Genomic DNA, 9774 nt, shown 5'->3' with positions numbered 1-9774 from the left:
TCTTCTGGAGGCAGGAAATCATACATGGGGGAAGGCTGCAATAGCATGTCAGGAGAGCCAGTTGTAGCCATAGCTTTGCCACTAATTAGCTACAGAAGTTGCTGAAATAAAGATTATTATGTCCTATCTTAATTTAGTACTCTCAAGGTGCCAGCACATTGAGACAAGATTCAATGTATCATCTTATCTAATGATACAATAACCCTAAAAGACTAACACGCATCATATCATGTAATCCTTATCATCAACCTAAGAATTCAGCATTATTATTATTACACCCATTTTCAGATATAACAACCTTAGTTATCCACAGTGAGTAAATATTTAGCTGTATTCCTTTCCTACACTTTGTTAACTACAAAGACTGTGCTCTTCTTCTATCCAGTTAAACCACCTCATTATCAACTGAGACCAAGTTAGAAATCTACCATTTTTCTTTTCTTTTTTTTTTAAGATACATATTTATTAAATTTTAGCTTGTACATACAATGTGATTAGAGCAGTTTCTTATATATTCTAGGAACCTGGAAGACGACTACATGCAGAGTAGGACACAAAGGTAAAATGTTGTTAAAAGTAAAACACGAACAAAAATGACTTAATTTGGTCTTGTGAAAATTAGAGGTATGATGTTTAACTTGAGGATTATTTATTTCCCTTATATTCATCACATCATCAAATCTCACCTCTCTATTTTCATGTCATATCCAAAGTTATTTTCTGGAAAATTACATAGCACTTGACTCATTGCCAACAGAGTTTTCTTTTACTGAGTTCTGATCTCATCCTTCTTCAATTTAAAATTCTGTAATAGTTTTCCATTGTTAAGAGAATAACGAGAAAAGTGTGCCCCTACATATATGTCTAATCATTTAGAATTGTTCCTTCTATGCACTATGCAACCTAGCCTAAATGGGTTCTTCTATTGATCTAGAAACTGCCATAGACATTCTGCCCACTTCTTTGTTGTATTAGTTTTCTTTCTGCATAACAAATGATCAGAGATTTATGGCTTAAAACAAAATTCATTGATTAGCTGATGGTTTTGTAGGTCAGAAGTTCAGGCAGGCTCAGCTGAGTATTCTTATAATCTGAAGGGCAAATTAAGGTGTTGGCAGGGCTGTAATCCTTTCTGGAGGCTCCAGACAATAATCTACTTTCAAGTTCATTCAGGTGGTTGGTCGAATTCAACATCTTGTGTTTGTTGGACTGAGATCCTTGGCCACCTCCGTCTTCTCTCTGGCTTCCTCCTACTTCAGCCAGGAAAGACCTATCTGTTTTTAAGGCCTCGTATGATTAGGTAAACCCTGTTAATCCAGAATAATCATCTTATTTTAAGACCAATGACCTTAGCTACATCTGCAAAGATTCCTTTAGAATGTAATATAACATATTCACAGGTTTCAGAGACTAGGGTATGGACATCTTTGGGGGGTTATTCTGCCGACCGCAGTCATGCAGTTAGATGTATGTGGTTGGCTTGTCCCTCCTTCTTGAACTACAGAACTTTTTTCTGAAATTATCACAAATGTAAAGCCTTTTCAAAATTCTCAGTCAATTGCTTCTTTTTCTATTCTGAATAAATGCCTGTTATATATGGAAAATAGTGCATTTATCTTTTCTAGGTCTTCATTTTCTTAAATAAAAAAATGGCTATGTATCATTAGGACCACGTTTATCACTTCATATCTAGAAATATACCAGAAAAATAGTCTGCCTGTATGATCTTAATAATATACTCTCTTTCAAAATTCTTTGGTTTCCTGATTATTTATTTGCTTCAGTAGATACATTATCTATTGGAATTTTTATGATAAGTCTATGAGATAAGTATTGTTATCTTCATTTTATAGATGAGGAAATTGGAGGCTCTGAGACATTAAGTGACTTGCTAAGGTTGAATATCAAGCAGGAAGTGAATCTTAAATATGAAGATATAATTGTGATTACAGTTTATTCCATGACTCTCTTCACATATGTTTTCTTGCAGAGTATAAATCCTATCTGCAGTTTCTGAATAATAGTAACAATTTATCTGAAAATAATATAATGACATTGAAAATTAAACTGCTTTTCTACTGAATGAATGAGGCATAAGCAAAAATCAGTATCAATTGTAGTTTGTAAGCTTTTATTTAAGAAAAATTAGAACATTTAGGTTTAAGAAGGAGGATGGAACATATATGTATTCATCTCTTTCCTACACCCAGAATCAAATGAAGCAAAAGTTTAGAGTTCTCAAGGCACCTGGATGGCTCAGTTGGTTAAGCATTTGACTCTGGTTTTATCTCAGGTTGTGATCTCAAGGTTATAAGATTGAGTCGCACATCAGACTCCAGGCTCTGCACTCAGTGGGAAGTCTGCTTGAGTTTCTCTCTCTACCTTTCCCTCAGCCCCTCACCCATTCTCACACACATGCTCTCTGTCTCTCTAAACAAAATATATATATTAGAGTTCTCAAAAGGGGTAAACCCATAAAGATAAAGAAAATTGGAATCAGCAACAGATGAGACATCTCAAGAAAATCCTGGACTATAGATAGAAAATGGAGTGGGGAAAAAAAAAGAAAAGAAAAGAAAATGGAGTGGAAGAATGTTGACTGGTAGAAGAATGCAACTATAAGGAAGCTGCAAAAGAAGTGTAAGATGTTTTAATCTGGGCTCAAGAGAATCTCTGGATCCAAAGAGGGTATATGATGGAAGTAGGAGTAAGAAACAGGCTGGAAGGTCATTTAGTTGAAAGTGAGTATACAAAACAAATACCTTTCCTCCATTTACACAGCATTATTTTTAACTTCCAAGTGGAAAAAAAATAGAAATCTCTTCATGGTACCATCTAACTCAAATATCTAGTATGACTATTGGTGATCTTGCATTTATCATTTTCTTTTGGTCTTCCCCCTAAAGCCTTATTGGCAAAATCCAACATAGACTTGGTTTCCAATGGAGAAATGTGCTTTGCAAACTCTTAGCAGAATTATAGAAGGGTGGCTCTGAAGCTGAGAAAATAGCTTAAAAACCAGCACACCTCCATGATAATTCATTCTCCTCCTCCACTTTGGTGCAGGATAGGGCTCTACTGTAATTATTAGAACACTCAGAATCATAGAATTATTAAGTAATAACTTCAAATATTGATTATATCTGAAAATGTCCTGGCCCTCTTTGATCCAGGCTGGATCTCCTTTATACCCCTCCAAAAGCCCAACATAACTATGCTTCTTTCGGCTCTGCTTTCAGCCCAGTGGCTATACAACTTCAGGGCAAGGACTACAACCAGTCCCCTTCCTCTCTCATCTACCTGGGCTGCCTAAAGCAAGCTCCCTTGCTTTATGTAGTGCCTGAAAATTAGCTTACTGCCTGCCTCATAGCACATAAAAACATTTTGTTGACCAAATGGCATCAAAGGTATATTTAAAATTCCAAAAAGCTGCATTGTTAATGAAAAATAAATATTTTCATTACATTCAGACAGATCCATCATTACTGAATCAAAATACTTTCCTTCTGTATTGCAGAGTGATCATTTTCCAAGTTTTTTGAAAGGCAGTTCTTCCCTTTACAGAATTATTCCCATTTAGGATTTTTCTCATGCCCCTCTACTCATATTCAAGGACTTCTAATTATAAAACCAGGAAACAGTTGAATAGAATAATGTAAAGAAATCAAAACAAAAGAATACTGACACATAATGGAAGTTACTAATTTGTTGGAGGGGATCATTAAACACATTCACTTCTGTTTGTTACAAAGAAACAAGTACTCACTATTATCACCAGCCTATTGTGGACATTGGTTATTTCTTCTTGGAGCCCATCCATCATTCCAGCCAGCAAAGGACATGTATTATTGTCCATTCATTTCCTTTTTAAAGTGTTTTCCTTTATAAAACTAGAAAATGGACCAAATAAACCTTGGCAAAATATTCTACATAAAGTACTGCCTTCTTAATTACATTAAGGAACTTCCTACTCAACATTAAAAATTGATTCACTCAGCATCTTTTCCTGGGAAACTTTTCCCCCTGGCATCACTCTTTAATTCATTTAACATCAATGATGATAGATATATAGAGGATAACTAATAAAATATTCCTTGTAAGCTAAAATACCTTTGCGTTGACAAGGAAACAGAAAATAATCTATTGTAGGGTTATCTTATTATGTTATAATCACTTAAAAATTAATTATCTCTTTATGGCCCTTATGGTTGACTCTATTTGACAAGCACTGAGAAAATCAGAGGTTTTTTAAATGTTTGAGTTGTGTAAGACCTCTCCTACCAAATGTCATCTACTCTATTATCTTATTGTCCAGACAAATAATCTACCCTCAGAAATATATGGGCAACTTGCTCAAATTCAAATAATAATAGTGCTGGGATAAAACCTCCATTTTCCATAATATCATTCAGTGCTCTTCCCAATATGCTATACCAAACCAAACATTTCTTTCTCAGGCCATTGTTTTAAGATTTTATTTTTTTATTCATGAGAGACACAGAGAGAGAGGCAGAGACATAGGCAGAGAGAGAAGCAGGCTCCATGCAGGGAGCCTAATGTGGGACTCGATCTTGGGACTCCAGGATCACAACCTGGAGGGGCCAAAGTCAGGCACTCAACTGCTGAGCCACCCAGGTGTCTGCTCAGGGTGTTAGATAGTGTTCTTTCACTCTCAATTTATCACCCTAATGTGTTTTTGACAATGCAGACAATATCTGAATACCTAAAGCAATGTAGAAGATGAAAAAGAATGAATAATTAAAAGCCATATATTTTGATATTCTGCTTTTGGCAATTGTTCAAACATCATCTCAAATAAAACTTGGTTCAAATTTTCCAATACATCTCAGACCAAACTAGACTATGGCCACAAAACAATAAAAAGGAAAGCAAACATGTATTGAGTGTACTTGGTATATCACATTTTATATATGCTATTATCCATAATTTTAAATAACTCTATGAGGTAATTATCATTATGTCACTTTACTAATCAGAAAACTAACAGTCATATATGTTTGTCTACACACCTAAGTTCACACATCTTATAAGCCTGAGCACTGAAGTTTGAACCAATGACCTTGTGGTAAAAATATAATATATATATTATATTATACTCTGCCTTATCTCACTAACTGTACAAAGCCCAAAGGAAAGTATAACTAAGTATGGCACAAGGGACAAAATGATCTAGATGATTTAAAAAATCAAATATTGGGCAGCCTGGGTGGCTCAGCGGTTTAGCGCCACCTTCAGCCCAGGACCTGATCCTGGGTTCCCGGCTTCTCCCTCTGCCTGTGTCTCTGCCTCTTTCTCTTTCTCTGTGTCTCTTATGAATGGATGAATGGAATCTTTAAATAAATAAATAAATAAATAAATAAATAAATAAATAAATAATCAAATACCATATCTCTGGGTAAAAAGAGTTCAGTTGAATGGTCTTTATAAATTACTATTAAAACCTCTGCCAGCTAGGTTAGCAACACAGTATAATAGAAAAAGCTATGCTCCTCAAGACATGTTTTCCATTCCTTATTTAAAGTTCCACAAAATATTGAGAAACTATAATGTGTCATATTTTGGATGTCTTACTATAAAATGTGAATAAAACTCTAAAGTTGTCCTAACAAGAAATGTGTGATTGGGCACGGCATGTTTGAAAAAGTACTGGTAGGTCACATGTCATGAGGGTAGTATAGCCACAGGATAAGAAAAGGAGCTGGATATTATGTCAGGCTAAGCAATATCATGAAAAATCATTATAAGGAATCTGGTCTTTATTTTTGAGAAGTGAAGTTACGAAGTGATCATTTTTGTTGCAATGCATGAGATGGACTGGATGGAGTGGTTTGAATGAAGGGAAACAGTAAAGAAGTTGTGAAATCAATCCATATTATACAGAAGTAAATTAAAAGTGAATGAGTGGAGATTGAAGAGAAATTGGAAAAATACTTGCAGTGAATATTGAAAGAGGTTGATAATCCATTGGGTACACAGAAAAAGATGATTCAGAGGCAAAACTTGGTTTTATGATTGAGAGTGTAAATATTATTGAGATAAGAATTGCTATGGCCAAATATAAGAAACAACGGATTTTGAATATGGTGGTAGATACTGAGTTCAATTTTAGGCATTTGAGTGCCTCCAGCACATCCTGATGGAGATATTCATAAAGGAGTTGGATAGAAATTTCTGTGAAATAGAGAAGAGGTTGCTGCTAAAACCACACGTTTCTTAATTGTTGGCATTCATTTGTTAATCAAGATCATGAACGTGCGTGAGGTCATATACCATTTAACCTCTCTGAGTCTCTTTCTTGAAAGACATGGAGCTTAGCCTGTGCAGTCTCTAAGGTCTTCATCCAATTGTAGTATTGAATAACTTTGTTAATGGCTGGAAATATCATTTATTATTTGAATTGCTTACCTTCTTACTCTGAAAATCATTTATCTAGACTACTCTTACTTTAATTATATATACATATAGGCAGATATAACAAATTTATTAACTGTTAATTACTTTGATACAGGTAATTATTTTTCCATAATAGGCTATATTTTTCTTAAAAAAATAGTGTTAGTTGAATTAATACTGAATTATTGTTAGTTCTACTGGTTGTTGTTTTGTGAGGCATAAAAATACAAAATGTATGAGATTTGGAAGCTACTGGACAAAGGACAAAGAAGATAATATGAAACTAATACTAGTTTCTTGAGGTAAGCATTAGTAACAGCAGTTTGAGTCAAGTGCTCCCGGAACAGAGTAGAAATGCCTGGCATCATTAGAGGAAAGCTTTCCTAAGATATCGAAGGAGCTATACCTTGAAGAAAAAACAAACAAAAGGGTGAAACTTATTCAAAATAGAGAAAGAACATGAACGAAAATTGTATGAGAACCAAAGAATGTGGCTAAATCTGTAATAGCAAGTTTTCATTAAGGCAAGATTAGGGAGAATGTTCCATCTCAGTCCACAAGTAGATCAGAGCTCGAAAGGTAGATTAGGAAGACATTACCAAGAGCCTTATGTCCCCTTGCTGTGACTGTGGCTTTAACTACAGATTGTGAAGTCACACTGGGCACTTAAATAGAAGAAGGGATCATACTCAAAGTTCCTCTGATTAATATTGCCCTAGTTGTTCTCTCAGATCAACTGAATATACAGTTTCCTGTCTTTCTGCATTCTATAGAATACTTGATCACTATAGAACCCATCTCTGATGACATAGAAACAGACTTGAGCACTGTGCTCCAATTACAAGGTAATGACAATCTATCCCTCTAGGGAGGATAAACATGGTTGTGAAAAATATTTTGTAGAAGGTTGTAAAATTCAATAGAATTTAGGGACACATCATATCAAGATTACTTTAAATATCCTACTAAATGTGTTTTAAACAACTTCTTAACATGTGAGGAATAATAAAAAATTTCATTTAACATATTGATATAAGTAATAATTTTATTTTCCAAATATTTTACTGAAATATACAATTTTATTTTATTTTCCCTGACTCAACTCTGGCACAAGTACTTTGGGCTCATTTTCTCCATAGATATATACATGGTGAACCAGTTGCTTCCATTCTTAGACACCATGAACACTTTTGGACACTACCACTGGACCTCTTGGACTTCTGCACTGTTATATCTTACTAAGAGATACACATGTAGAGGAAAGTGGCTAATTAGAAAGGAAACGGTTCTCAGGTAACTGTCACCCAAAGTCACTTGTCTGTTTGGATTCTAAGCTTATAACATAGTCAATTGGGAAAGTAAAGACACAAAACTCACATGGGTGTGGTGCCTGGGTGGCTCACTTAAGTGACCAACTCTTGGTTTCAGCTCAGGTCAACAATATATCAGAGTTGTCAAATCAAGCCCTATGTTGGGCTCCATGCTTACCACAGAGTCTACCTGAGATTCTCTCCCTCTGCCCCTCCCCCACTCACATGCATTTTCTCGTACAAACAAACAAACAAACAAACAAAATCTTTAAAAAGAAAAAAAGACGCAAAACCCACATAGGTAAAGGACAAGTATCCAAAAAAATGTTATAAAGAATTATACTATTTCTGGGGGGCCCCGAGTGGCTCAGTCAGTTAAGTATCCAACATAATTTCAGCTCTGGTTATGATTTCAGGGTGGTGATATTGAGCCCCAAGTTGGGTTCCACGTTCCGCATGTACTCTGCTTGAGATTCTCTCTCTCCCTTTGACCCTCCCCTCACTCTCTCTCTCTCTAAAATAAATAAATAAAATATTTAAAAAAAAGAATTATACCATTTCTAAAAATTTACCTGGGATAAAAGCCAAGAGATAGTATGGAGTAAAGCACCTTAATGTGTGCTATTCAAGTAGGAACGAGCTTTAATGCTTTCCTCAAGCAGAGGCTATATACTGTAACTACAAAATTAGTTTAGTAACATAACTCTTAGTCAATAATTTGCAACTTTGGATACTAGAAATGATAAGATTGTGGAGAGAGTAAACTAAATTTGGAAAAAAAAAACACTTTTTCCAAATTTGTTGAATGGTATAAAAGTGTTTTTTTTACAGATGGCAATTGTAAACAGCTTTTCAAATGAAGGAGTATTGAATTATCAGTTTCTGAGGACAGCCTGGAGCACCTCATTCCTCCCTGCTCTCTGGCAGTGGAATCAGAGTGCTGATCTCAGGCATCACTGCCTGCCTTGTGCTATTCTTAGCCTAATGTTAAGAATGCTAAGCTCATCAGAAGCTAGGAGTATTTGAAATGCTGAATTAGAGACTGACAATCTATCCAACACTGGCACATGAGTGACATTTTAAGCCACTTTCCCTAAATATATTACATGATGAACGGTGTGGTGCATGCCAGATTGTACCATCTGGGAGTCATCTCTTCTTTGTCTTTCCTTGGTTCTTTGGTTAGAACTCTTATTCTGTAATGTGCCTGGTGCTCCTAATCATAAATCTATGTGTCTGTCTCTTGCATTAGACTGTGAACTTTTTGAAGCAAAGGCTAAGTTTTCTTCCTATTTGTATTATCCCACAGGACACTGCTCATGTGATGAATGCTTACTGAATTGTATTGAATTGCATAATGGAAGTTCTTTAGAAGCTTTCTCAATAATCTCAGGCCTTTGAGTTGGATAAGGCCCTGGGGAACTCTTAGGGGTAATAATACCAACCTCAGGGCTCTAATGTTTTTTAGGGACCCAATAGTGATCTTCCCAATAACTAACATACTTAATCTAAAATTTTTTAGGCACCATTTGCCAGTGCTTTGGGGCTCTTTCAGGTCGTACTCTTTAAAAAATAATGTTGGCTATAAGCAATCTAGCTTTTCTGAATATGAAAGGTCTTCATATTGGTCTTTGAGGATCCAAGCTTTCTTAGTAGTGATGTTGGTTGGGGAGTGACCTCCCATCTTATTCAATTACCAAAAGCATTTGGAATAACATATGACTTATTTAAGGTCTATTTGAGCTTTGCCAATAAACCCAGGAAACCTCTTGTCCTAGACTTAAGTTGAAACTATTATAGAAGAAAACTAGGAAAGATACTGAATCCAGGATGAAAATTATTTTGTTTTTCAGCATGAAAATCAAAATATGAAGCCAAAAATACTCATGAAAAACATATCAAAAAAATGAAAGGAGGGGATCCTTGGGTGGCTCAGCAGTTTAGCGCCTGCCTTTGGCCCAGGGGCGCAGTCCTGGAGTCCCGGAATCGAGTCCCGCATCCGGCTCCCAGGATGGAGCCTGCTTCTCCCTCTGCCTGTGTCTCTGCCTCT

General features: G+C 35.6%; 1 long non-coding RNA gene across 2 annotated transcripts in view; it reads left to right on the top strand.

Moving 5' to 3' along the window:
- Positions 1–6991: 6991 nt before the first annotated feature.
- The window catches only part of LOC111091968, a 43401-nt gene continuing 40618 nt past the window's right edge, over positions 6992–9774 (top strand). Inside the window, exon 1 of one of the 2 annotated variants that reach the window (XR_005376823.1) lies at positions 6992–7259. This is a non-coding gene — a long non-coding RNA (uncharacterized LOC111091968). The remainder of the gene's footprint in view (positions 7260–9774) is intronic. The other variant, XR_005376822.1, reaches the window with a different exon arrangement.

This window comes from Canis lupus, chromosome 23 (genome assembly GCF_011100685.1).
Source record: "Canis lupus familiaris isolate Mischka breed German Shepherd chromosome 23, alternate assembly UU_Cfam_GSD_1.0, whole genome shotgun sequence".
NCBI classification, from domain to species: Eukaryota; Metazoa; Chordata; class Mammalia; order Carnivora; family Canidae; genus Canis; species Canis lupus.
The sequence above is the reverse complement of the archived record's forward strand: the minus strand, read 5'-3'. Positions and strand labels throughout refer to the sequence as shown.